This window comes from Vitis vinifera, chromosome 5 (genome assembly GCF_030704535.1).
Source record: "Vitis vinifera cultivar Pinot Noir 40024 chromosome 5, ASM3070453v1".
NCBI lineage: Eukaryota > Viridiplantae > Streptophyta > Magnoliopsida > Vitales > Vitaceae > Vitis > Vitis vinifera.
In genome coordinates, this window is record NC_081809.1 from 10,915,575 (window position 1) to 10,933,345 (window position 17,771).

The window sequence follows — 17,771 nt, forward strand, 5'->3', positions numbered from 1 at the left end:
GCTATTAAGCCGATATTTGCCATTATGAGATGATAATTTCATGTATTCACTAAAGTTATCAGAGAAGTATTTTGACGTGACCATGTGCACCATGGAAAGTGGGTGGATGCATTGGGTCGAGGAATAAAAAAATCTTGTCCAACAACTGATTGTTTTAGGTGTATGTGTACCGCGTAGAAAGTCATTGTCTGTCCGTCAATACAATCACATCAGTTTATTTGAAGCACTTAATAAGATAAGGGAGGAAAACAACAGGATAAAAAATCGAAAAAATAAGGTAATAATGTTGGAAGAAGCATGAAACAAAGCATTGGAAAATGGTAAAGAACTTAATGAAGATGAACAAGTAGAAAATTTGTCTATACCGTAATACAAATCAAATTTTGAAATCTTTGATGAGAAGTAGTAACATATATGAATGACCTTGCTTGAATGAACCCTATGTAATGTATGTAATATTGTACTCCGAATTTTGGGATATTTGTTGCAACTTAAGTAAGTAGATGGCTAAAAATTAATGATCAACTTTGTTGTTAGCATCCCATTATTAACTGACTACCCCATGGTATAACATTCAAATTAGCGTCATATCTTATTAGTCTGCCAAACAATTTTAAATAACATTCATATATTGCATGTCATGAAGTATCGAATATATTCGTTCTGAACACATTGTAGGTGAAGTAGACTTTGGTTAGGAACAAAATAATAACTACATTTTTTCAATTTACCAATGATTCACATTTTGTCACAGTTTCTCAGTATGTGATAGCAAAATTAAATAATAATAATATTTTGCATGTCATCGCAAATCAAATCGAATATATTAGTTTTAAAGATCTTTTAAGATGACCAAATAAGACGTTATATTGTAGGTGAAGAACACTTTGGTCATATGATATTATTAACTTTTCCAATGACTGAAAGTAATGGATCAGGAGAACACTACTCATCTTAAAATTGACTTCACAATGACACTTTTATCAAGCACACATATTTATATTTAGAAATTTCATATAGGTCTTGTACTTTTGTGTTTGTATTGCAAATAGGCTCTCATGCCAATATTATGACTATGCCCTCTAACCAATCTTCAAACTATATAAATGGTTTAACCTCTACTTTAACACCATTGTCTGGTTCAAACCATTGTGTAAAGGACCTTGATTCCAAACGTATATCAACCATATTGTTCAGGTATGTTATTAAGGCATAAATTGTATATTTCACATCTTCAATTAAGCATATTATTAATGTTTTAGGCAAATATGAAAGAAATACTCATTCAAAACTTGTTAATTTGTTTGCATCAGTATAAACAAATACATGGCAAATGAAGACAAGTTCTACGTTGTTTTTGTTGGAAGGAGACCGAGTGTATGCATAACTTGGCATGAATGCCAAGCTTAAGTTATTGGTTACAAAGGTAACATTTATAAATAGTATAGAACTCATCATGAGACTGTATCGGCATGGGTGATGTACGAGCCTTGATGAAAAAAAATCTAATGCACCTATTGAATCTTCCGATCCTGAAGAGGTTAACTAGGTTATTGGCCAACTAGTAGATGGCTAAGTATTAAAGAAGATTGAAGATCATAAACAAAATTTCCTTGTTCCTTTTATACTCGGATGTGTTGTAACATTCATGATCATGTTTGTCGTTCATAAGTTCTTTTAGGTATGCTCAAATGTGGTGAGACTAGGTTACATGTTGTACTTGTATTACGTGTCTTGAATTCAATGGTACTCTGGCCTTTCATCCTTCATTATTTATTTCAGTTTTAAAACAACACTAAAACAACAAAAAACAAAATAAGAAGTTACAAATTGTGGATGATGAAATTTAAGAGAAAAATGAGCAAGCGAGTTCTTCAAAATTCTTTAAAATCCTTCAACATAGGTACCCTTGTGCACCCTTGTACAATTAGCACATTTTTCTTGTACACTTAGTGTAAAAGTCTTGTACATTGGTAGAAATTTGACATAGGTACCAAAAGTGGGCATATGAGTGTGTTAACAATGTTTCCATTGTTATTGATCAACGAAAAGGAGGAAAATTTGAACCCAATTTCATTTCATATTTATCATTAGTGGGATAGCTAATGGAATGAACATGAACACAATAAAATAAAATGCATGGGTTGCACATGATAAACCAATATGTGTGAGGAATGTCTCTCATACTTGGAAAAAGGAAATGAGTAAGTGAGTTCCTTAAAATCATTTGAAATCCTTCTAAACAAGTACCCTTGTACACCCTCGTACACTTACCATATTTGCTTTGTACACTTAGTGTAAATGCCTTGTATAATGGCAGAAATTCCATAGACCTACAAGACATGAATCCATATGGGTGGGCAAACCATGTTCTAATGTCATGACTGAACAAAATATGCAAAAATTGATGTCAAATTACGTTCCTATGCATCATTACTGTGGAAAGTAATATGATGAACATGTACGAACTAAAAAAAAAATGAATGGGATGAGTGTGTGATCAAGTAATGTGTGTGAGAAATGTCCCTCATTGTTGGAAAATGAAAAAGAGCAAGTGAGTTCTTCAAATACCTTTGGAATCCTTATGGATAGCTACCTTGTACACCCTTGTACAGTTAGCACACGTACCATATACACTTAGTGTAAATGCCTTGTACACTTGCATAATTTACATACACTTATAATGCAATGTGTGCATATGAGTGGGTGATTGGAGCCATAATATGTGCTTCAATAGCACATATTCAATATGATTTGTGCACCAAAGGACATTCAAATCACCCAACTTGACCTAAATTGATGCTAAGACCCTAGCGGTGAATTTAACTTGTGCTTTGGAGACTTATCTAAGGTTCAAGGGAAGAAAATGGTGCAAGTTGAATCACATTAGATTTTGAAATATCAAGAAATGGTTAAATGAGGAAATAAGTGAGTCAAGACTCATGGACCATGTGAAAAGGAAAGACGAGGATATCATGAGTTTGGAAGATGGGAAATGACCATTATGGAATAAGAAAGAAAGCAAGAAAACATGGGAAATGAGGCATGAGGCAAGATTCAATTGCATGGAAATTTGTAACTCAAAATTTGGTGTAACATGTAATCTGAATTTGAGGACAAATTTAGAGTACTTTTGGAAGTCCATTTTAGACATTCCATATATCATTTCAAAGATCAGGAATTCAGGAGTCCAACGCTTTAAACAATGTACAAATCGGAGTTGAAATGAATACGTTATGGCCATTTGAGAACAACTACGCATAGCTGAAGGGCCATTTCGAAATGATTTCAAAATTCAACTTATGAATTCGAAATAACTCCAATTTCGAATTCACCCACTGCCACTTTGATGTTTCGTCTCCTCTGCCTCAAAAATTGCATCTAGGGCACTCCATCTACCCTAAGTGGACCCCACACAACTAGAAATCACCATTTGAATATTTTTTAATCATTTTGAGATAATTATTTTTATAATAAGTGGCCAACGAGAGTGTGCCACATGTTAGGTAATTGATAATATTATATGAACTCTCTTAGTTCTAGATTTGAGGGATCTTGGATCTTTTTTCGAAGAGTTGGACATTGAAGGTGGAAGTAGATGAGAACATTGGTTTGTTTTTTTTTTTTTCTTTATTAATTATATTATTTTTAATTTTTTTATATATTCAAATTATGGATTTTTATCCTATTATGGATTGCGAATGTGACATCACCCCCATGAGAGGCTAAAAAACCAACTTGGGGCTTGAAGTATGAAAACCTAAGGGCTAGGAAACCTATAGGGATAATGGGTAAATTATTATAACAATGAGATTAATTATTGGTTGGGTGACAATTTATCAAAATTTTTTATCCTATCCTTGTGAATTAGTTTAAGGAATGAGATGATAGGTTACTACCCGATACTAGTGATTCTTGGAAATTCTTGATCATTAGTTATCCTCATCTTCCCTATTGTTATTTGTCCCTAAAACAAAGCTATAAGGAGTAGAAAATGTTAAAAAATCCAAATCTTAAACTAGTAATCAATCTCATTCATTTGATGATTTTAGGAATCTGTTTTAAAAATGAAAAAATAGGTTGCAGATGCAATTTTGAGTTATAGAACACAAGTTGATCGCAAGCGGCTAAGGATCTCAAAACCCTAAGATCACTTTACTTAAGAAACCCTTGTTCTCTCCATTTCTATACCTTAAGTTGGATTGTGGAAAACCCTAAACTTGAATCGATTGAATTAAAAATCAATATTTGCTTTGTTATTAATTTAGTTTCACTCAATCTCATTTCATAAAAGATAATTCATAAATTGTTTTTCACTTTAAGATTTAAACAAAAGTAATGTATTTATTTTAGAATTGATAATTTCCATAAGCCAGTCCTTGAGGACGATACCCATAGTACTACAAAAGTCGTAGTGACTTTTTCTTTAGTTTTTCTTTACCAGAATTACTACATAAAAAGGCTAAGTATTTTGGTACAACAGAGAAGTTCGGTTAGTGGGTTAACTATGTTTCTATTGTCATGGCTCAGGAGAAAAAGGTAAAAAATGAAATCGAACCCAACCATGTATCCCTAATCATCATTTATGAATACAAGGTGATCGAAAAAACATATATGAGGTTAAATAAATGCATGGGCTGCATGTGATCAACCAATATATGTTATGAATGTCTCTTATCCTTGGACAAGGGAAATGAGCGAGTCAGTTCCTTAAAAGTATTTGAAATCCTTCGAGACAAGTACCTTTATACACCCTTGTACAATTACCATATTTGGCTTGTATACTTAGTGTAAATGCCTTGTACAATGATAGAAATTCCATAGACATACAACACATGAATCCATATGCGTGGGCGAACCATGTTCCAATGTCATGATTGAGCAAAATGTGCAAAAATTGATGCCAAATTATGTTCCTATACATCATTATTATAGTAAGTAATATGATGAACATGTACGAGCTCACAAAAATGAATGAGATGAGTGTGTGATCAAGTAATGTGATAACCCGACTCTTGGTAGCTTGGCATGTAAGGGTATCAACAAAATTTATACCTAAGGTCCTTACACTAAAGTAGCAAAGCTACTATAGCATAGTGACTCTAGGATCGAACACTGGGAAGGGTTTTTACTTTAACTGGTGAAGTTCGGAGGATGGAGTGAACTTTTCTTAATAAAAATTAGGTTAAGATGAAAACATAAAAAGATGAAGGTGTTGTAAACTAAACTAACATGAAAATAGGTTAAAAGATGGAAAAAGAAGTTTCTCAAAGCTTTGGATAGCCATGCTTAACTCACTGTGTAAAAATGGAGATTTTGGAACTTTTCACCTCGAGTTGGGGAAGCAACTAAGGTGATGCTTACTTCCCGAACCGGTATGTGTTTAACAACTGAGTTTTAGTCCTTGAAAACTTACAAAAAGGGTAGCTGAACCTCATAAATGCTCTTTTAATGATATAGGTCATCTCCTCGACTTGCAATACAATGGCTCGTAGGAGATAACTAATGAACGTCAGTGGATCTAACAATAAGAATCCACTGAGACCAAAAGGTTATCGAGTATTGGCCATTCAAAGCAAGTCAGAGGGATTAAAAGCTTTACTTTGAATGAAAACATTTATGACGCTCAGCTACTTACATTCATGGCTTGGAAATCTCCATCCTGACACGGGAGCTTCACATGGCATCCATTACTTCAAGAAACTAAAAGGTTTTAGCCTCTCATCCTTGGGGATTTCATCCTCCAAGGATGTTTGGCTACTAAGAAAATAGAAAATAGTAGAGAGAAAAAGAAAGCAAAAGATACTCTGTATTTCACTAAGTGTAAAATTTACATAAGTTGGTCCCCTGGAGAAAGTTCCCCGATGGCCCATAAAATGAAAATTACAAAACAATATATAACAGGTTGTTTACCCCTGTATTCTTGCTTAACAACTAAGGAATCATCTAATTGGTGGATTACAAGGAGAGAATTGGGATTTAGACAACAAATATCTGAAGCAAAATATCAAAAAACATTGGTCGCAAATATCTGGAAGCACTCAGGAGAATTTCGCAGGCGCACAAAATGGCTGCGAAATTTCGCAGACGAACAAGATGGCTGCGAAATCATTTCAGCTTGGAGTGATCTGCTTCCATTGGCTCTAACTTCTTCATTTCAACTCTGGTTTGCGAACCATTTGAAGCATTGGATTGTTGACTTCCCGATCTTCGAAACAACATAAAGCATGCATAAATTGGACTTCAGGAAGTACTCCAAAAGTGGCTAAAATTACTGTCATCGAGAATGCTTCAAGGTAGATTCTCTCTTTACTTCTCCTCCTTGCATTCCGGATTGGTTATGGCAAAGGACTTTAAGGCTTCAAAGCTCTGATTCTTCATGTTTCTGAGCTTTCCATTGCTTTGCCATGGATTCCAAATAACTCTCCTCCATCTTGGATTGCTTTGGTGATCAAATTACTAACAAAAACACCAAAACTTACACAAAGTGATTAGAAGTGATTGCAAAGGTCCTTAATATGTTAATTGGGCTAAAAGGCAATAATTACTACTCAAAAGTGTTTAAAAGAGTTAATTACAAGCTATCAAATAGCCCTTTTTGAGTAGTAATCATAATGTGTGTGAGGAATGTCCCTCATCGTTAGAAAATGGAAATGAGCAAGCAAGTTCTTTAAATACCTTTGAAATCCTTATGGATAGCTACGTTGTATACCCTTGTACAGTTAGCACACATACCTTATACACTTAGTGTAAATGCCTTGTACACTTGCACAATTTACATACACCTATAATGCAATGTGTGCATATGGGTGAGTTAACTATGTTTCCATTGTCAGGACTTAGGAAAAGAGGTAAAAAAATGAAATTGACCCCTAATCATCATTTATGAATACAAGGTGATTGAATGAACATGTATGAGGTCAAATAAATGCATGAGCTACACATGATTAACCAATAAGTGTGAGGAATGTCTTTCATCCTTGGAAAATGGAAATGACCTAGTGAGTTCCTCAAAATCATTTAAAATCTTTCAAGACAGGTACCCTTGTACACCCTTGTACAATTGTAAACTTAGTGTAAATGCCTTATACAGTGGCATAAGTTCAACATAACTACAACTGAACATGTGCATATGGGATGGGTTAACCATGTTCCAATGTCATGCCTCAAGGAAACGGGGGAAAATTAAACCCAAATTAGCTTCTTATTCATCATTAGTGTGGTAGGTCAGCCAATGAACATGTAGGAGGTTAAAAAAAAAATTGAATGGGATGAGTGTGTGATCAAGGAATGTTTGTTAGGAATGTCCCCCATCCTTACAAAATAGAAATGAGCAAACCAGTTTTTAAAAAAGATTTGAAATCCTTTAACATAAGTACCCTTGTACAATTACAATATCTTGTACATTTAGTGTAAATACCTTATACAGTGCCAAAAATTTGATATAGCTAAAATTAAATATTTGCTCATACATGAGCTAACCACATTTGCAATGTTTCGGTTCATAGAATGGGCAAAAACTGAAGTATAAATTTGTTCCCCAACTACTAGTTATCATATTATTAAAAATAAAAACTACTAGTCCATGATCCTTACACAATAATCATACAAACAAATCAATGAATGAAGTAAAAGAAAAACCCTTCTACTGACTTTCTACATGCATAACATTTGATATTCAAAAACAAATTTTCCCTATTATTAATCTCCTACTCAAACATAAAGGAGTTTCAATCATACAATGAATGGGGTCGCAAACATAAGGAATTTTAACAAATATGGATGTGACAATTCATCCCTAAACCTAATAAAAACACCCTCAATCCTCCACAAACCTGGGTTCCAATTCCAGAAACTATACTAACCCAAAAACCACTTCAATAGGTGGAACATATTTTCATGTTCGAAGGAGGTCACTGGGCATATACCCTACTACTAGTGTTACAACGACTTTAGATCTTCAAGAGAATTCTTGCTTTTGAGATCCGTTTGACCCGAAGGAATTGTGAATGAATTGCATGATCTTCACATAGTCTTCTTCCCTAAAGTTCACCCTCTCTCCATGAACCATACCCAAATCCTCTCTCTGAACTTATTTTATTGGACAATAGAACCAAGTCGTAGCCACGTACACATTTAAAGAGATCTGACATGGCAATTTCAATTGACCATGTATGAAACCCAAATTTTACAAACATCTTATATGGAAATTTGAAGGGTATATTTGTCTCTTCATATTTTATATCATTTCTCTCAATTATGCAACTTACATGAACTAAAGGTTAATTTTTGAACCCGGGCCTAAAACACAGTTATCCTTTTTATTTACTTCAAACCCTTTTGTTTTATATTTTTATATTTATTATTTATTATTTTATTTATTTTTATTTTTATTTTTATATTTTTAACCTTATTTTTGAGCTTGAATCTAGACCCTCCTCCATCTATTATACATCCTAACTATCCATTAACTCCATTTGACTTTTGCAAACCCTAAATACCTAACTCTCCTCTTATCCCATTTCTCTTCATTTCTTCCTTCCATTCTGCCGGCCCCCTCTTATTTTTTTGGGAGAATTATCTTTTGGGGGTAGATGGACCCCCAAATTAACAAAAGATCCATATAACTCTTCAAATTAAGCTGAAGGATATGAAATAGTAACAGACAAATATACCCTTTAAGAACATATATAAAATATTTTATAAAATTAAGTTAAATAATTTTTTTTCAATAATTTTTTTTTCAAAAATACTAAATTAAATAATTTTTTTTCAAAAATATTAAATTATTTTTTTTCCAAAAATATTAAATTAAATTAAAGTATTTAAAAAAAATATTAAATTAAATATTTTTTAAAATATTAAATTAAATAAATTTATTTTTTAAAAATATTAAATTAAATAAAAGTATTTTAAAAAATATTAAATTACATAAAAGTATTTTTTAAAAATATTAAATTAAATAAAAGTATTTTTCAAAAATATTAATTTTTTTCTCAAAATCAACAAATGGCATTTTTGGAAATACTGAAGGATGATATCCTTCAACTCAATTTTCATACTTTCATTGGGTCTTGGGCTCAATTTGAAGAGTTACATAGACCTTTTATTAATTTGGGGGTCCATCTACCCCCAAAACATAATTCTCCCTATTTTTTTTTAAAATTTTTTTCTATTTTTTTTCTCATATTCTCTCTTTTCCATTCACAACCCTTTTCTATTTTCCCTTTATTTTCCTACTTTCCTTCCATTTCTTTTTTTTTTTCTTTATATTTCCTTTTCCATTTTTCTTTCCCATCCATAGCACCACCAATGCTGGCAACATTAGCCCGTTGCCACCAATGATGAGAAATCACCGACTATCACAACGTCAACGCCCCTTACCGACCACAATACCACTAGTTTTCAATAATTTCCATTTTTTTTCTCTCTTACGGTCTCACCCTTTCCTCCCTTACACTCATTTCTTCCACCGTGCATCCATGCCCCTTTCCGTCTCCAAGGATGACAACCTCCATTTCCATCACTATTTCCCATGCCCACCGATTTCCCTTTATTACATTTTTGTCCATGATATTTGGATATGGGTAAGTTTTTGTTTTATTTTAGTTTCTTTCACTTTTATTTTATTTAATTTCTATAGTATTGATTTATGGATTTGGGCTAGAATTTCGTTTACTTGGACTTGTGTTTGGAACATTTATTTTATTTGAGTTTTGTTGATTCGGGTTGTTGCTTCATATTGAGCTCTATGTATTATTGATTTGGGCTATTGAAATTTATTCATATTGGGTTTCCTTGTTATTGGGTTGTATTCTGGCATTATCTACGAGGACGAGAAGAGGCAGAGAGGCATAGTATGTTGGTTGGGGGCAGTTAGAGCAGTTGAAGATAAGGCATGGGTCAGGATTGAAAGAAGACTTGTTTTTTGATTTGAGATAAAAAGGGAAAGGACAAATCTTGGGGGGAACTCTCTTGGTATTTCCTACGATTTTTTTTTATTTTATTTTAGGAAGATTAGATGTTTTGGGGGCATTTCAGAGCTTTGTTGGAAAACTGTGGAAAACCACTAATCTTGGGGTTGCATTGTAAAGGGGTACATATCTATTCATCACTTCCTCCATTTTTGTACAAATTTGTATTTATTTCTATACATACTTGTATTTCTTTTTGTTCATGTTTGTGTATATATTTTGCTCATTTTTATTATTTGTCCTATTGATATGTCATTTGTTACAAATATACTGCCATTATTCTGTTATAGCTTTTGTTTGTTATTTATTTATTTTGTTATTAAAAAATATTCATGTATAGGTATTTGAATGAATAACGATTATTGGTTTGTTGGTTCACATTTTCAAGATTTTATAATAAATAATAAATATTTTTTTCCTCTTGTTTAAATAAGTTGTTTTTTTTAATAAACTAAAGTCATGGCTAATGAATTTGGGAAGCATTGTTTCTAAATAAAATAAAAAAAAAAATTAAAATGTTTTTGCTTAAAATAAATAAAGTGAAAATTTTTTTCTTTTAAAAAAATTGAGATAATTTTTTATTAAAGAAAATAATATCTTTTTTTTTGTACAGTTTGGAAAACCTTTTTCATAAAATAGATTTTCTTTTTCTATTGTAAACATTTTTAATAAAAATGGAAAACTATTACTTCTAATGGTAATCATTTATTTATTTATTTTCAATAGAAGTTTTTTTTTTAATAAAATATTTTCCAATAAAATTGGGTAAGATTCTTTTAAATAAAATTTGAATTGAGATTTCCTTTCAACTAAAATTTGTAAAAAGAAAAAAAAGTTAAATATATATTTTTTAAATAACAGTTGAACGTACCATTTTGGAATAAAAACTATTTTGGAATATGTAAATGAATTTGTAAAAATCGCTTTTCAAAATAAAACTAAAAAAAAAAAAAAATCTTTTTTTGGTGCATAAAAGTTCAATTGAAATATCATTTCTAAATAAATTCTTAAAATTCAATTTTCTAAATAAAGGTTATAAAAAGTCTTTTTTTTTTAATATAAGTAAAAATCCATTTTCTAAATAAAAGTTGTAAAAAAAAATTGTTTTTAAATAAGATTGGTTTCACAAATGGAATTGTAAAAATCCATGTTTAATAAAAGTAAATCAAAATCCAACTTTTTATAATTTTATTTTATTCTTTTTTAAAGGCAAAAATATCATTTTAAATAAAATTAGATTTTTTTTTAAATAAAATTCTTTTTTTTTTTTATAAAGTAAAGTTAAATAAAAATTCCTTTTAATAAAAGTCAAAATAAAATTCCCTTGAATAGCATTGTGAAAGATGTTTATTTTTAAGGTAATTTCTCTTTCTAAATAACTTGTAACCATATTTCAAATTCTCTTCCTTTTAGATCAAATTGTCAAAATGTAAACTTCTTTTTCAAGTAAATAAAATAATTTTAAAAGAAAATAAAAATCAGATTGAAAAATCAAAATGGGATACTTTCATGATTAAAATATGAAAAATTGGTTTTCTTTAAATAAAATTGGATGAACTCTTTTATTTTATTTTATTTATTTATTTGTAAAATTCAAATCTTTAGGACATTTATTTTATTTTATTTTATTTATTTTTAAGTTCTAATAAAATTGAAAAACTTACCTTTAAATGAAACAAAGATAAAAATCTCTTCTTCAACGAATTTTTTTTTTTTTTTTTAATAAAATCAAACAATAAATCTTTTTTTTTTATATATATAACTAAAAAGGCTTTAAGACACTTTGTAAAATAATTTTGTAAAAATCCATTTTCCTATTAATAATTTTTCTTTATTGTTAATAAAATGGGATTGAATTTTAATATTCTTATAAATAAAGAGTCTTTTTTAATTTAAATAAAAAAAAATTTGCGAATAAAGTTATAAAAAGAAACCTTTTTAAAAATAAATAATAATGTGTATAAATCACTTTTCTCAAATGAAAATAAATTGAAAAACTTTTATAAATAAGATCATAAAAATTCATTTTTTTTATAGAAAAATAACTGAAAATTCTTTTTATTAAAAAAAAAAAACCAAATTGATTTTTTTAATGATTTTTTTTAAACAATGAGTGTAAATGACTTTCTTGAAAATTGAATACAAACAAAATTGAATCAAATCACTTATTGAAAGTAAATTTAAAGTTATTTTAGGTAAATAAATTGAAGTCATCAACTCAAAATTGTTTTATTTTATTTTATTTTATGAATACAAACAAATTCTTTCAAAATTTCTCAAAATTGCATCATGACATTTGAATTAATAAAATCTTTTTCTAATTAATTTAACAAATTGATTCATGTCTTCCTCTTTTTATTTATTTTTCATATTCTTGTAATTTGATTTTACCATGACTTGTATGTATTTATTTGTACGATTTTTTTTCATGATATCTATGATCAACTAATTAATTGTCATAATTCCCTCCATTCGTTTAGTAAAATTCTTATGTATATAAACTTAGAAGGGTACTACGACTTACCATCTTATATGTTACCAATAGGTAACTTGACCCCAGATTTGGACTCAGTTTTTATGGACATATTTTTCCAAATAAGGAGTCACACATGATTTTCTTTTTTATTTTATTTTCCTTTTTAAAAACTAAAATAAATGGGGACTTTAAGTCTTTTTTAAAAAAATCAAAATTTTCACAAATAAAAAGTGAATCTCACCGTTGAGTGGGAACACATGTGAAAAATGTGAGTCCACACTATTATTTATTTATTTAGTGTCTTATTTTACTATTTGTAGAATGAATCCAAGAATAATGATTTTGTTTGAAAATTATTATAGTAAATTGACTTCTTTTAATAAATTGAAACCTTAATTTAACAAAGATTTAATTTTTTTTATAAATAAATTACTTTTTAAAAATAATAATAATAATAATAAATGGAAAAGTTTTATGGAAACTGACATCATTTTTTTTTAAGTGAAACTCTTATAAAGATGAAATTAAGATCCTGTTTTTTTGAACATATTGAAAATTTGTTTTTTAATATATAGAAATTATTTTTACTTATAATAAATCTGGAATCCATTTGCTTAAGACATAAAATTATTTAAAAAAAAGAACAAATTTGAATCCATTTTTTAATGAATCAAGTAATTGCAATCGAAATCATTTTTATTAGATAAACTAAGTTAATTTCTTAAAAATTGGAGAACTTTTTTTTTTCACAACTAAAATTATTTTTTTAACAAATATAAAACTATCTTTTTAATAATGGATCAATTTTTCCCCTCTAATAAATCATGATTTTTTTTTTTCTATAAAACTGGAATTGATAAAATCATTGCTTTATAAAACAATAATTTTTTTTAGTAAATTGATTTTTTTTATTATAAATAAAATTCAAACCTTTTTTTAGACTAAAATCATTCTTTTCAACAATAAAATCTATTTTTTTTTTACATATAATAATAAAAAAATCGAAAATCATTTTTCATTGAAGTAATTTTTCTCATAAAATTGTAACAAAAAATCATTTATTTTAAAAGAATTTGTAAAAATCATTTTCTTGTAAGTAAAACTTGGATTGGAATAATTTTTTTATAACTGAAGATAAAAATCCTTTTTTCTTAAAATAAAGTTAAGCAAAATCCGTTTCTGGATAAAATTTTTGAAATCTTTTCTTTTCCCAAAAAATGACAAATTAAATTTTTAAGCAACATTTTAAAGTTATTTTATAAAAACAAAAATCATTCTTATAAATAAAATGAAATTGAATTTTTTATTTATTAAAATTGCAATGAAGCTTTTCTTTTAATGATAATAAGTGCAAATAACTTGTTGAAAATAAATTAATTTTTTTTTGTAAATAAATAAATTAAAGTCATTTATTTGAAATTGTTTTAAATGTAAATAAATCATTTTTTAAACTTTTTAAAAATGTATTGTAAGCTTTGAAATAATCAAATAATTTGTTTATCAATTTAATAAATTGGCTTTTTGTAATTATGTTGTCATTCTTTTTGTAAATTTTTATAATATAATTTTATCACCATGATTAATTTGTTATATATTGATTTGTGTCATTTTGTTTTTTGGTATTCATGATTAATTAATTAACTAATTACCATACTTCCCTTGTTTAGTAGGGACCTATTTTTAGAGTTCAGAGGAGTTTTTTGTAAACTTGTTTTTTCTTCAAAAGAAGTCACTTTAAGGTTTTTATTTCTTATTTTATTTTTTCCTTTAAAAATAAACAAAAATAAATAGTGACTCTAATTTTCAAAAAATCAAATTTTCACCATAAAAATGAGTTTCACCATTCATGTGAAAATGCATGTGAAAAATATGGATCCACATATAAGTTAATTAGAACACATTAATGATATATATACTCTTGCACAATTAATGGAAAATCATTAACTAGTTACTAATGTGTGTCACATTGAACAAACCCACCGAACTCGATAATTTATGTTAGATTTGATGAACAAAGGAAAATTACACATTTGTTTCTTCCTATGCTTTATTTTGAGACATTATTGTTAATTTTGGTTAATTACTTGAATATCTTCTGTAAGGGTATTAACACCAAGCAACACTAAATATCTATGAATGTTAACAGAAAAGGGGTTAAGGCAAGTGAAACTTATTTTTTATATTAAATTCAATAATGAAGTCCTAAAGAATTTTATCAGGATATAATCATATCTATGCACTTTTTAGACACACCTTATATCAAATTGCCTAAACACTAAAATTAGATAAATGACTTGTAAAACCGAAAAAAAAACTTTTGCAATCAAAGCAACGATCATACATATAGACCAAATTCCATTTTTCATTTTATATATATAAATTTTATACTTCTCTTTTCTAGATGTTTGTCAATTTTAATTCTTCTTATCTTTTTTTTTTTTCCTTAAATCCAAACCTAAACCCTACAAATTATTTTTAGTTGTTATTGTTATGATTATTTTGAGGGAAGTGTGCATATTGAGTTTTTCAATGCAATAACCACACTTACAATTTTTATTTTTATTTTTATATATTTTTTGTGTTTATTACACTTTAGCCCCCAACTATAGACCCTCCATTTTGTCTATTTAGCACATGTTTTTAAGTTCACTTCCAGTGCTCCACAATAGTTCTTTGATGACCCATTACTACTCATGTAACTTATCTTTTCTGAGCCACTCTGGGGACTTTGGTTGAGGGGTTTATTCGGCTCCACATTATGACCTTGGCTGCCTTTCAAGTTTAGTTTAGGCTTCACTTAGGTGCACTTTAGGTTAGACTTAGTTAGGCCCACCTAGTCTCACCCTAGGCCTGTATAGGTATACCTGGCCTATTAAGCACCATCTTAGGCCCATTTAGACACCTTAGACCCGTCCAGGTTCACTTAGGCCCACTTGGTCCATTAGACATTCTTAATGTGACTTGTATGGTTGCATGACTCATTTATCTCATTTACTTATTTATTTATTATATTATATTTATTTATTTATTTTAATTTATTTTCATTGTTATCAATCACTTTTATTTATTTAGTTATTTATTATTATTTATTATATATTTGTTTAATTTAATAATTTGATGTTTTTTATAGGAAAATCTACCAACGGAGGAAAAAGAATTTTGAAACTGGTGAGACTTTGAAAAGGAAAAGGAACTCTTTCGGAGAGTTAAAATAGGGATGAAGAAGTTTTTGGAAAAGATGGGACTCCTTACGTGATATGCATGAATTGTTTTTTTTTTTTTTTTAAATTTAATAAGGATTTTTCTAGTGGATGAGGCATCAAATTCGGAGAGAGGAGGAGTCATCAAGTGGGACAGTTGCCAATTGCTATAAAAAGCACAGATTGGTTTGTTTTAATGGGGAAGGAAGCATGGCAAAGCAGAGTAAGAGATCTGAGACGATATACCAGCATGGATTTTCTTACCAAGGGGAGCATTTCCAGGTACATTTTCTATAGACCCTTCCTTTATTCCTATTATCTTCTTGTTATGTATTGATCTTCGCAGAATTTTAGGTTTTTTTTGGATGCTTGGGTGTAGAATGATAGAGGTTATATGTTTGTTTGCATTGGTACTTGATTGCTTCTATATATGTTATTGATTTCTCCCTTTGGAGTTCTCTAGTTTTGGTTTAAGGCTGAAAGGTTCTACATTTTTTATTTACTATGCATTACATGAGAATTATGGTTGTATTTGTTTGCTGGAATCTGCTTGCACTCCCCTCACCAACCTAAGCCCATGGAATAAAATATGAAATGTGGCTTTAATTGGTTATTTTTTCTTTGTTTATTTTTTTCGTGCTTCGTTCCCACTTTTCCTCTATTTTATGTGGATATTTCGAGTATTTCTAGCCATGTCTGCGTCATTGATCGATGGAGCTAGAGAATGGCTTCTTGATGCTGTCAAAACTCAATATCCAAATTTGGAAGAAAAAAAATAAGTTCAGGGGTTTCTCGTACAACTATTGTTCCAAGAGGAAGATTGTTTGGCATCGGTTAAAGTATCCATTACTGGAGAACGAAAGGAAGAAAGAAGGGACATCTACAAAGGATGGAAGATTCACAAACCTCTATTGGCCAAGAAATTTCTCACATTCAACTGGAATCTTAAGGATAAGCAAGGCTCCACAACACCGTAACCTAACCCGATGACCATTCTCAAGGAGAAGGGTTTTGGCCAATATTGCCTTTGGTTTTCATATTGGCACAGTTTCTGAATTTGGGTTGTTGTTGTTTCATTGTTCATGAAAATTTTGAGATATTCTCTACTCAGAAGTAGTGACTGCCATATCGAGATCAGAAAATTGATTAGGAATGTTCAGAGCTTCTGCAAGGGTGATATCATTTATGCCGGTGTTGCCATATTGGAAAAGGTTTAGGGAAAGATCCGTGTCCCAACACAGTTGCGGTCCATGGAACCAGAAGATAGGATTGAATGATGTTTGCCCAACATGGGGAAAGATGATCCTTTGCAACCCTAGAGCAATTATAAGTCTGGCTTCTTTTGAGGAACCTAAACTTATGAGTTCGGCAGTGACAACAAGCCTAGTTCGTAGAGATTTTCATATTGACAATCTTGCATCTCATTCCATTAAGGGTGAATGATTAGTATTCTTGACTGGATGTTGTAAACAACAACTTGCCTTGCATTATGGATCTCAAAGCCGATACAGGATGAAGGTTTTGAAGTTACTGGCATTCCAGAGGTGCATATCAAATTTTATGATGCAATGCCGTTCTCTCTGGCTACCTTCTTCACAGATGACTTGTGATGGTTAATCCATTGGAAATTGAGAAGAACTTACACATTCAATCCAATGCTTCTGGTGTAGTCCCGAGATGTATTCAACTACTATTTGAGGTTGTTGATGGATCACCTTGCCATCTCCTTTATGCTCTGTTTTTGCTATTTTTTCCTACTTTTGGTGTCTGTTTTTTTCTTGACTATAGAGAGAGGTGGCTTGGGGAATGGTGTCAATAATTTCAGAGAGTACATGTTGGGAGATTCTGGTTTGGGGTGGACTTGTTCAATTGTCTCATTTTGCCTGCTATTTGGATTAGATCAATTCCAGAGTCGTATCCTACTGTCATCTGTAATCTGGAGTTCTAGTTGGATTGGGTCTACTGGGTCCTATTTAGAAGCTGGTTTCTTGTGGCTGTGATAATACTGTGAAGGTCTGGAAATTATATAACGGGATGAGAAAGATAGATTGTTTATCTTGTAGGGTTCAAGTGAAAAGCTCTTGTATGATTCTGAGCAGAATGAAGAACATTGGTATGTTG